Source organism: Pleurodeles waltl, chromosome 5, assembly GCF_031143425.1.
Source record: "Pleurodeles waltl isolate 20211129_DDA chromosome 5, aPleWal1.hap1.20221129, whole genome shotgun sequence".
NCBI classification, from domain to species: Eukaryota; Metazoa; Chordata; class Amphibia; order Caudata; family Salamandridae; genus Pleurodeles; species Pleurodeles waltl.
In genome coordinates this window covers 1,419,061,868-1,419,073,925 of record NC_090444.1, presented here as the reverse complement: position 1 = coordinate 1,419,073,925, position 12,058 = coordinate 1,419,061,868, and the positions used below count along the sequence as shown (strand labels likewise).

Sequence of the window (12,058 nt, the reverse complement as noted above, 5' to 3'; positions counted from 1 at the left end):
CCTTCAGTGGCGTTTATCTTCTGCGCTGCCTCTGTCTGAATATCTACCCATATTTTCATATCTATAGCGATCTACATAGCTTTATCTATAGCTCGATATGTAGCTATCTAGGCGCATGCCTTTATCTATAGGTCTATAGGTCGATATGTAGCTATCTAGGCGCGTGCACTTTTATGTTGGTTTTGATGTGCATTTTTACGTAATTGGTCAGTTTCAAAGAAGTGGCAGGGTATGTTTTCGTAAGCAGTGTGTGTTTTCATGCTGCTTTAATCATGCTATTGTAATCAAGGCGTTTAGCGTTTGTTGATATCATGCTCATAATATATAACTGCACCTGTGGTTTTCAGGATTTGAAGTAAACATACAAAAAATATGTCTAGAGTTCAATGTAATGTTAGTATGAAAACGACCTTCAGAGCCCTTAGGCAACATAATGCCAGGCACTGTACTGTTGCTTGCAAGAATGGATTTTACTTTTTTTTTTAACAGAAGAAAATATAGTGCATTTCCTTTGAAAAACATTAATAAATGTAGGTCAATGATTCTGAATAAGTAAAGAGTGGGGCGTAGTATCCCATCATTCTTTAGAGTTTTCAGATCTTTCTGTTTCTTAAAAGCCAGATATCTTTGCTGCCCGAAGCAAAAGAGCATGTATAGAAAGAAGAAAAGAAGGCAAAACGTAACGTAGACTTTAAAAAAAGTGGTTTGAGTCAGGCATACTGTGGTGTGGAATTATTAGTCAAGATTATCCACTGGGACGGTGAGTAAAAATATTTTTCACAGCTATATAGATCATTAAGGACTTTTCCTTCTTTCTAAAAACCAGTTTGGCACTGAAATGAAAGAAAGCCATATTTCAAGCGTTTGTTTATATATTCCTTTTAATATGTACCTATATCGCGCAGTATGGATACAAAGCTACGAACTCCGAGTTAAAATATGCATTTGGGTCAAGCCATAGTGTTAGTAGGATCATTTGAAGTACAGAATTGCAAGTCATGATAATTCTCGGCTGCTTAGAATTTAAATAGGCCATTAATATTCTGTCTGATTACTCTGAGTTGAAGAGACTGTTTTCTAAAGGGGGGGCAATCGCCTTGATCCAGCCAATTATTTTCTTCTTTTATTTTTATGGCATTTATGTAAGACAGGCCTAAGAATAGATGTTTATAGTTAATGACATTCAGTGAAGTGTATTGCGTATTAAAAAGTAATTTTCTGCTAAATAGTTACTAAAATTGTTTTCGTAGAATTTGTCTGTTGAAAATCGTGTACTAATAACCAACATGCGTTTCCCTAAAGCTCAAATTTGTTTCTGTTTAATCGAACAGAATTGCTTTGTAGGGTATCTCTATTCTGTACAGTCGGAGGCGCTAGCAGGGTAGGGAGACAATGAACACAATACATTTTTGAAAAATATATCTGTGCCTTTGGTACTTAATGAAAAAGCTCACAAAGTGCTAGGTCCATCTCTCCTGTCGGTGGCAGTGTCCCACTGAAGATGCGTGTTTGCATGTCCCTCTGGGCAGTAATATCCTGTGATCCTTGCCAGGTAGCAGCCTCCGGCTTTGGCCATAACATGACCCTATTCCAGAAAGCCTGGCAGGGGTGTAGACGGTTGTGAACCAGTGTTAAATATCGTGGTATTTCTGAATGTCCTGCCCACTTTGTCAGAAGCTGTTACAATTTGTTGAACATAATTAGTACCGTTAGTAAGAAGTTAAGAAAAGGTACAATTCTTTTACCCTAAAGTCACCTACAAGTTAGGCTACAGTTGTTGATGAACGTATTGATTGATCTCTGCACACTCTAGACCCTGTTTTCTAAAGCACAGTGTTTGTCAACAAATGCAAGCTTAGAAAAATAGTGTTTATATGAAAAAAAAGAAAAGCACAGCAAACACACTGGCTGCCACTACAGGTGAGAGGCCACAAGCTGACTGCTCATGAAGTCTAAACTTCCTGTCAGCCTTCAGAGCAGGGTTGAGGCACCTATAAAGGCACTGTGAGGAGAAGTCATTAGTGTGCCATGCAAGAGGCTGAGAAAATAAGCATTACGATATTTATTTATTTGACCACCTGTGCCAGTCTTCTTCAATAGCCTTCTGCGAGCCTATGCTTCGCCTCCTGACACTTTGCTTGACCTCACGCAGATAACTCTATCACCACATCTATACCTCCATAGTATAACCGCATGCGGGGACTTTAAGTCTGACCACCAACAGCGTACTCCCTCTGTCCCATAAATCCCTCTCATCCCCTACTATCCCCAACAGAGTAATCCCACTTAACTCAGTATCTCAACTAACTAGCTCAGATATCCTACTCTCCCATGTACTACCATGTGACATCTCAGAGATTGCCACCCCCACACCGACCTAACTGGCACCATTCCACCCACCCATATCACACACAGACCAATTCGTCCAATGATATCAGACCTCACCCCACCAGCCTACATTCACCTGGATTTCTGTGAGAAAACTGGGCTGATTGCAGACGCCTGCTAACTTTTTGCCCCCATTTGTTCACCTTTTGCGAGTGTTTACCTGACTCTGATGGTGCCCGGGTACTGCTAACCAGTCCCAGGACCTGTACTCTGATACAATGAGCATGCAAATTAGGCTAATTATAATTGGCAGTATCAACCTACCTATAAGTACCTAGTATGTGATAGGGCATGTAGGTGTAGGGACCCCAGCATAGGTGGTTCCCCCATAGGTGCCATGCGGAGGTGCCCAGTGCCATATGAAAGGCAGGCCTGCCTTGCTGGTTGCTTTTAAACTAAAGTTATATGCACATTTGACTTTGTAATCAAAATTACTTCCAAAGTCTTAAACTACCTTATTCTTGCATATAGGTCACCCCTAAGGTGTGCCCTAGGTGCCCATAGGGCTGGGTGCTATGTAACTATAAGCAGGGACCTTATAAAATTGTTTTATAAATCCTGGTGAGGTAAAATAGCCAAATTATTTTTCCCCTCACTGTAGTGAATGGGCTCCATAGGTTAAAATGCGGAGTCTTTATTATAATTAATAGAGTCCCAATAGGAGCCAGATATTTCAAGTGTGGTATCAAACTGATTGCTATAATAAATCCCACAACTTGCTATTGTTGGATTTAATATAACTAGTTCAGGGAAATAGTTAGAACCCTGCCTGAAAGTTGCCAGCTTAAGCTCTATAGTCTCCTTCTTTGAATGGCCAGCATGTGGCAGCCTGGCAAGGCTACCTTGATGAGGTGTGAAGTGGCTTGGGATGAACACAAAGTAAGTGCCTGGGGGAGGTGATCTGCCTCAGCAGATGGTGAAACAGGGTGGGGGTAAAGCAGCCAAACTGGTCTTCAAAGGAGGGAAGGACATTTGGAACAGCTTGGGACCTCCCCCATTTCCTGCAAACCCAGAGAACTAGGTGCCCTCTTTATTAGATTAGGAGAGGGCAGGATCGGGGTGTGTTAAGGATTTTTAGCCACACTAGTGGGTGGGCTCAGTGAGACCTAACCTCCAAAATTCAGTTTCAGCCATTTCGGATTTTTAAGGAATAGTGCTCCCTGGGATTTCTTTTTGCCACACTTCCAGGAAGTGGTCATCCAAGAGGGTACTGGCCTGCCTGTGATTGGACAGCTGCCCCCCCCTGCTTTTCATCCCAGGAGGAAGGATACATTTGCCAGAGCTACACCCACACCTCAAATCCCTACAAGGAGCAACAACAGAAGAAAAAGGACTGTCCTTCTGGACCCCTGGCCTACACCTGGACACTGCACTCTGAAAGACTGCACCAGCTACACACTCTGGCTTCACCTCTAAAAGGACTTTGCCTGTCTTCAACTGCTTCAAGAAGGGACTCCCTGTAAGTTACAGGTACAAGGGAGCAGCCCAGAGACCTCTGCATCAAGTCCTACAAGAAGAGCCCAGCCGACCAGCGTCCAGTGGCCATTTGAGAATTCTGACCAGATGAATTCTGGGAATTGTAGTCCCTACTCCCAAGGAGCAACTCAGAGCTTCTGGATCCTTGGATCAAGTTGTGGACACTTCAAGGACCCAAAAAGGATCTCTGTAAAAAGATCCAGAAGTTTGGAGACATTTGGAGCAACTGCTGTAAACAGTGCCATAAGTTGAAGAGGTGCATTGTGGGGGTTGTAGTCTGAGACCGAAGAGGCAACCCAGAGATTCTGAAACCTTGGCTGGTGCTTCTGTATCAAGGAACACTTATGAAATAAAGTGTAACAGTGTTTCATCGTGGGCGGCCTGAACTCAGAACTTTGACTCTGTCCAGTGGGACCTTTTTTAACCCTTTGAGCTCAGTTTGCTTCTAAACGCTAGAATTACTTTTAACCTTAAGAAAATCATATCTCCACTTCCCTTTATTAGATTTTTGTTGTTTTAGTGCCATTTTAGAGATAAAAATATAATCTATCGTTATAAATGGGAGTTGGATTTTTATTGTGTTTTTTGTTTTACGTATTTATTGATTTGTGATTTGTAAATGCTTTACACACCTGTCTCCTAAATTAAGCCTTGTTGCTCATTGCCAACTACCAAGGGTTGAGCGGGGATTAATTGATTGAGACCTGACTGGACCTAGTGGGGGGGTTAGTGGCCTATTGCTAAGTGTAGGTACTTACCTGCCCTTACCAATATTCTACTTTCCAACATTTTTGGTGCAAAGTGGTAGGATTCAGTACTTGTGTTTAATATCATACTACAGTTTTACGTGAAATAAGATAAAAATCTTCTAAATTGACCTAGAGCAAAAGTATTTTTGATTTTTCAAATTTGGACTCATTTGTTTTTATTAATTCATTTTTGATTTTTCTATGTTGTTCTGATCAATTGGTGCCAAAGTTTTTTTAAGTGAACAAAACTTAAGGGAGACCATGGATCTTGATCTTGCTAGCCTACCCACACTCACTGCAGATTAGCTTAGGTGTTGTGCAGAAAGAGGGGATTACCTGCTGCTAACAACCTTAGGAAGGCTGTGATGATCAAGTCCCTTGAAGCCTGTGTAGTGCAGAGGGAGGCAGAGAAAGCTTCAGAGGTAGGAAGGGAGAGGGAAGATGTCCTCTCTAACCTCCAAAAGGAGGAGAATGATCACCTGTCAGTGACATCAGTAGTTAGTGCCCCACCCAGAGCTAGTGGGAGAGGTAGCCCAAAAAGAAGCAGACCTGGACCTCAGGGAAGGTGAACATGAGGCCCATGTAGCCCTTATAGCTTTGAAGGCAGAGAAGTTGGCCCTAAAGAAGAAGTGGGTAAAGCTGGAACAGAGAGATGGTGGCAGCGACAGAGAAGTTGTGGTGTCCATGGGTGGTGAGTTCTGCTCCAGGTTACCCAAGTCAGCTGTTCCTGCTTACATGGGGGGTGACATAAACAGGTGGTTGGAGGCCTTTGAGAGGGCTCTCCAAATAAGAAAAGTTAAGCCCCAATATTGGGGTTCACTCCTATGGGAGTTGGTCCCAATATCTGGGCGGGATAGGCTCCTGGTCCTTGGGGGAGAGGAAGCAGATTCCTATCTAAGTATGAAGAAGTGTTTAACCAAGAAGTTTGGTCTGACCTCAGAGCAGTACAGAATGAAGTTTAGGGACACCCAGGTCAAAACCCAGTCTTGGGTTGACTTCTTTAGACACCTCACTTAAGGTACTAGAGGGCTGGATACATGGTAACAAAGTGAATACTTATGAGGGGTTATCCAATTTGATCATGAGAGAGCAGATCTTGTCCAATTGTATCCAAGAGAGGTTACGCCGGCATCTAGTGGACTCTATGCTGACCAATCCCAGAGAGCTGGGGGAGGCAACTGATGAGTGGTTAAGAACTCAAAGAAAGGGGGATCAGGTACCCAGAAACCTAAGGAGAGGGGTGGTAAGCCCACCACAGAGACTCCCTCTGTACCCCAGAACCCTAAGAAGGAGGGGAGTAAATCCCACTCCCCCTCCGACAAGCAGAGGCAGGGAAACCCATGGCTAAGAAGTCTCTTGGACAATAAGGCCTTCTTTGACGGTCTGCAGACAGGTCACTTCAAAGGAGATGTAGCCTGTCCAAAGAAGGTAGTTATCACTGGGCTGTCCTGTGCATCCATAAAGGAGGACTCCTCAGATGATGAAGTCCTCATAGCATTGGGCTGGGAGACAGGCCCAGATGGTAAGCTGGTGATCCCTGAGGGTGGGAGTAGGCACTTTCACCCTATTCAGTTGAATGTGATCCCTATCACTGGCCTGAGAGACACCTGTGCCAGTCACACTATAGTGAGTGACCGGTTGGTATCCCCAGACGTATATGTACCAGGGGAGACAAGGAGAGTCAGGATAGCCACAGGTCAGATCACTTCCAAGCCTGTAGCCATAGTACCTCTAGAGAGGGGGTATCCCTGACTGGTTTAGGGTGGTGGTAAGTGCTGACCTCCCCCTACATTCTATCTAGGGCAATGACCTCCCAGAGGTGAGTCTGCTACCAGATGGGGCAGTCACCCCGGGTTCCCCCCAACCCAAAGTCCCGGGGAGCCAGTCCCTACAGTTAGGAGACAGGGGTTCCCAACAAAAGGGAAGAAGGAAAAGAAGGGTCAGACACTCTTAAAGAGAGTTCCAGGGAGCCAAAGACCTTCTGCCCCAGTAGGGGAGGATCCCAGAGTTGGCAGTGGTGAGGCCTCACGTGACCCCAAAGAAGTCCTGAGTAGTCAGGCAGCTGTCCAGATGCAGGATGTTGCTCCTGCACTGACAGGAGGGAGAGTGGAAGAAGGCTCTCTGCCACAGGATGTGGTAGCCCCCACTCTAAACAGCAAGAGGGGTGCTAGGACCCCACAGTTGCACGTAAAGCAGCTTACCCACCTGTCAATGTAAAGCCTAGGGTGTGGTTCTGGGTTCTGACAGCTGTCAGTAGCCTCTGCTAGGTGCTTGCCTTCATGGCAGCACTGCATTTGACCTGGGAGGCAGACCCCAGGGCCAAAAGCAAAGTAGGCCCCCTGACCCTGTTGGCCATGGTGGGGTTGCTCAAGTGTTGGGTGACCTCTTTGGGTAAGCTAGATGGTGCCCTAGCAAAGTTAGGGATAGGGGAGCCGGGCACCTCACTACTCAAGTTGGCAGAAAGAGGGGAAGAAGACCCCCTCCCAGAGTGAAGTTACTGTTTAAGATGGGTCCTTTTACTGTTGGGATGGGTTCACTACCCATAGAGATTGACCATGACAGGACGATGTAAGGCAGTGAGTTTTCCTCACTGTCTTCCTCGCCTGACATGCTGTGAACCACCTTGCTGTATCAGGAAACACTTCTGAAAGTAAGTGTAACAGCATTACATTGTGGGTGGCCTGAACTCTGGACCTTGCCCCTGTGCAGTGTGACCTTTTTTAACCCTTTGAGCGCTATTTGCTTCTAAGCACTAGAATTAGTTTTAATCTTCTTCTTTAAAAATTCATATCTCCGGTTCCCTTTATTGGACTTTTGTCATTTTAGTGTCATTATAAAGATAACAATATAATCTTTTTTTATAAATTAGAGTTGGATTTTTATTGTGTTTTATGTTTTACTTATTTACTGTTTTGTGATTTGTAGATGCTTTATACACCTGTCTCCTAAGTTAAACCTTGTCGCTCATTGCCAAGCTACCACAGGTTGAGCGGGGATTAATTTATTGAGACCTGACTGGACCTAGTGGGGGTTAGTGGCCTATTGCTAAGTGTAGATACTTACCTGCCCTTACCAATAATCCACTTTGCAACAACTTCACATTCACATAGATTTCTTCTCTCACAATGGGAACCCTCTGGTAGAACTCAAAATCCTTCACACCTTATTGACACCTGCACATATGACCAACCAACTTCACCCCTCCCAGTACACATCTCATCATGATCTGATACTCTCCCACACCACCTTCCCCATCTCGATCTAATACACAAGAACTCTACACATATATTTTATGTCACCCAGAAAACCATAATCTCTCTTTACCCTAACCACACATTTGAATGACCAATCTCACCTAACACTAATTAGCCCATGCTATACACAAATCCCCAACTACTCAAACCATGATCCTTCTGTTACCACACAGTTACTTTTCCCCCCACGTAGTACTGATGAACAACAACTGGCAACCCTCCTGACACCAGTCAACCATTCTACACACAACCCTACTCTCCTCTTTGCCCTTACCATGCGTACATGGAGACCATTCCCTTACACTGAAGCCCACCCAACAAACACCACTCCCTTCACATCTTGCCTATATCAGCACACTTCCGTGACAACCCCCACCCAATGCCGTACATCCTGTACATCATTCACAACACCAACCTGCCCATAAACCGGTCCTAAGATGCCAATTGTAAACACAGTGTCAACATCTCACCACGGAAGGCTGGTATACAACAGTCCTCATCTCACAGTGACGGACTATGTCGATCACCATACTATGAAAAAAGCTCTAAATGAACATCATAATAAGTCCCACTCCACAGCTCTGCTCGCCTGCAACACAACTTAGATCCCCTCAACTCAAAATTCAACCAGCTTGATGTTATTGTATCCCACCTTAGCTCTAAGATGTTTGCTCTCTTAAACACTCTACTCCCCCAGCTGAGGATACTCTATAAGAAGGATCAGTCGTCCACCTCACCCCAAAAGATTCCATTCCAATGTTTCCTAGGCTGATACCTCCAACTTACTTGCAAGTTACAATACCCCAGTATAGTCAGACACACCTCTGAGAAAGTAAATCAGTGTAGATCCTTCCTTGATTCAGCCAAGAAACCACCTAAACAGTTCTATGACCGGGACAAAACTGCCAACAGCCTCTCCATGTTCTCATCCATCAAATGTGATGACCTAGCTTTGAAAGTGGTATAGTTTGTACTATTTTCTTACTCCAAAGTAGTATCGCTTCTTTGCAAATGTGACCGTCTGACCCCTACCATAGTGTGCAAATTCAAGAATACTTTATAACTATTTGACATATTTACTGATGAAGATTTACTTAAAATCATTATGAATACAGATGCTTTAAATGACTTAGTAGACTCTATCCCAGGTAACACTGCCATATAACTTAATACACACATGCTCTCCTACTGGACAAAATTGGTTAATCTCTCTCTTACAGCCAAAAACATTCCCTGACTGCCTCAAGACTGAACAAGTCACCTCACTCCTCAAAACAAATCTACAGATGCAAATTACCTCAGCAAATTTCCTCCTATCTCCAACCTGCCTTTCCTTGCAAAAATCATCAAATTATGTGTAGCAGAGCAACTCACCTAATTCATCAAAGGCAACAACATCCTAGGTGAATACCAATCCAGCTTCAATCAGGGCTGCAGCACCAAAACAGCACTTCTGCAATTGGTCTATATTGCTCTTTGTGTTATAGACTATGAGAATTCATGCCTCCTAAATGCTTCTCAACTTATCAGCAGCCTTCAACACAGTAAACCAACGTATGGTCCAGGATGCACTCAAATATTGAATGGCCATGAATGGTGTGGCCCTAAATTGTTTTTTCTCTACAGCGATGGCTATTGCTCAAGAAGTCTCTCAAGGCTCTATCCTTGCTCCAAACATATTCAAGCTGCATATCTTGCCTCTCTGAGTTCTACTAAGAAAGGCAGGGATCCTCTCTTTTATCATCAATATGCTGATGACACCAAACTTTATTTGAAGGTCTTTTTACAAAGTGACATCTTGCATATTACCCTTACTCTAAACTCTGTTCAAGACTTGAGAACTAATCACAATGTAAAAGTGGACTCTTGCAAAACTGAGTTTCTCCTCATTTAATCAGAATCACCACTTCTAGTGCAATCCTGGATGGGCACGCTCAACATCCTTATCAGCAAAAACACCATAGCGGACAGTGGCAAATCCTAACAAGTCATCCTAGACAAAAGCCTCAACTTGCAAATCAGCACAATACAATAAATAACTATTTCAACTGTGTTTACTCTGGGGAATCTGTTGCTAAATTCCAAAACAAGATCTGACATATCTTGTTGATTCACTGGTACTCTCCAAAATAGACTATTGTAACTCTCTCTTGACAGGTCGTTCAAAACCCCTCTTACCTCAGTCTTTACTGGCTGCCCACTGAAGCTAAGACCAAATACAAGACGGCCTGTATTACCCATAAGGCCCTACACCAATCCACTCCTCTATACCTGACAGACTAACTTAAGCTAGCTTGAGCCTCCAGACAATCATGAAATACGGAGTGCTGCTAGAACCTCTAGTCTTTAAAAAGGAACAACTCATGGCAGAAAATGGGACCACAATATGGAACTCCTTACTTCCAAACCTATGCATGACCACCTCGCTGCTGATCTTCAAAATTGAGCTGAAAGTCCTTCTACTTCAAAGACATTTTACTTGATGACATCTCTGCTAACCTCTCCACTGGGAACATGCTCTCTCACCTCTATGGGTTACCCACGGACAATTGCCCTGAGATGAACTGCACAACCTCCATCTCTGTAGACCTTCTCAACTTTTATCAGTTGACACCCTATTCACTCCTACAACTTGAAATACATCCTCTTTTGTAATGACCTTCTACAACCTCTTGTAATGATCAGGTATTTTATATTTTTTTACCTTTTGTAAACCACCTAGGTTTTACTGCTAAACTCCTTATTTGGCAACTTTATGTAACAATTGGATATGTTGTCATTTCAGGTCTTTTATTGTAAAGGTGACTCTAGCAACTTTTGGGTAATGTCTACACTATATAAAAAGTAAAAACTATTTAAATAAATAAACTGAATGAATAAATACACTATAGTGCCCTGTGTGAAAAGAAGAGCAGCAACGTAATGGTGGTGTGTTTGCATTTGGGTTAGCTGGCTCAAAGTGACTTGAAGGAGAAATAATTGAAGAGGAACAAGTGTAAAAATGTCCCACACCAACTTGAAATCTGAAGGATTTGGTGAGCTGCTATTTCCCAACGACCTTCCAGAGGCAGAACAGTGACAAACATGATGATCAAAACAACTCTACATGGACGCAATTAGATGTTGATGAAACAAAACAATGCAGATAAAATAACTAAGTTAGAGCATCTAGGGGTCTACTGCACCAGAAAGACCCTGAGGCTCCCTAATTGTTTGTTTGAAATCTATGAATTATCTTTAAGACATGTAACTTTTTTTTTACTTGCCCATATTCTCCCTAATAATTGTTAATTTTGTGTGAGCCCATCTTGATTAAGTGTAACGCGAGCCTGACTACAAGTTTTTTGAAACTCAAATGTAAGGTTTTATGGGGTTCAGCCATTGTGATAACGTTTATTCACTAAGCCCCCCTTTCACCATTTTGCTTCTGCCTGAGGCAGCTGGTCTGCTTTTTACAGTCCTTGCCCCCACCACAACCATCTTTCTTAGTTACTCTGCTCCGTCTTGGTCCAATTTGGTCACTGGACTCTCTTCAAATATGTGGCTTAGCCTAAACCTCAGCTTGCCACAAGTAGCACTTCCCTTCAATGAAGGAGAAGTGCCTCTCTGTGGTTGGGTGGCTTACAAGCAGACCATCTTCCATGACATATGAACACTGCTGGGGGAATCCCAAATGACATTTTGCTATAACTGAAGCACCTAGCGAGTATTTTGAAATAAGTTGAACATGGGAATGAGCCCTTGGATTGCCCTTAATGTTTTTTCAGGGGCTAAATTGAGCAGAAAGATTGGTGGGTATGAGCTTCAGATATTCTCGCATTCACTCTGCCATATCCGGTTAATATACATGAATATGCCAAGCAGGTGATTTGGGGCGTCAGGGTGCAGTGGAGCGGGAGAGGAGTGTGGTTGGTTAAGGCTATTAAGTTGCAGGTAATATAATATTTTGTAAAAAATCAACATGTTCAAAAACCTTTCAAACAGATGGGGGATGAGGGAAGAGAGTGTGTTTTCATCTGTGTAGATATTTAAAAATCAGGTGATATCCAACAGAGAGCTCCCCGTGCTCAACTGTGAGCATCTGTACCCCGATATTTACTTCAGAATCCATTTATTAGGGGGTGTAATACTCCCAAACACCCCATTTAATCCCTTCTCCACCATGGACGTACTGGTTACATCCGGGGGAGA

General features: G+C 43.3%; 1 protein-coding gene across 8 annotated transcripts in view; it reads left to right on the top strand.

The window, feature by feature from the left end:
• Positions 1 to 12,058, top strand: part of RIMS1 (regulating synaptic membrane exocytosis 1) — a 2,255,956-nt gene that overhangs the window by 2,046,244 nt on the left and 197,654 nt on the right. The window lies entirely within an intron of this gene.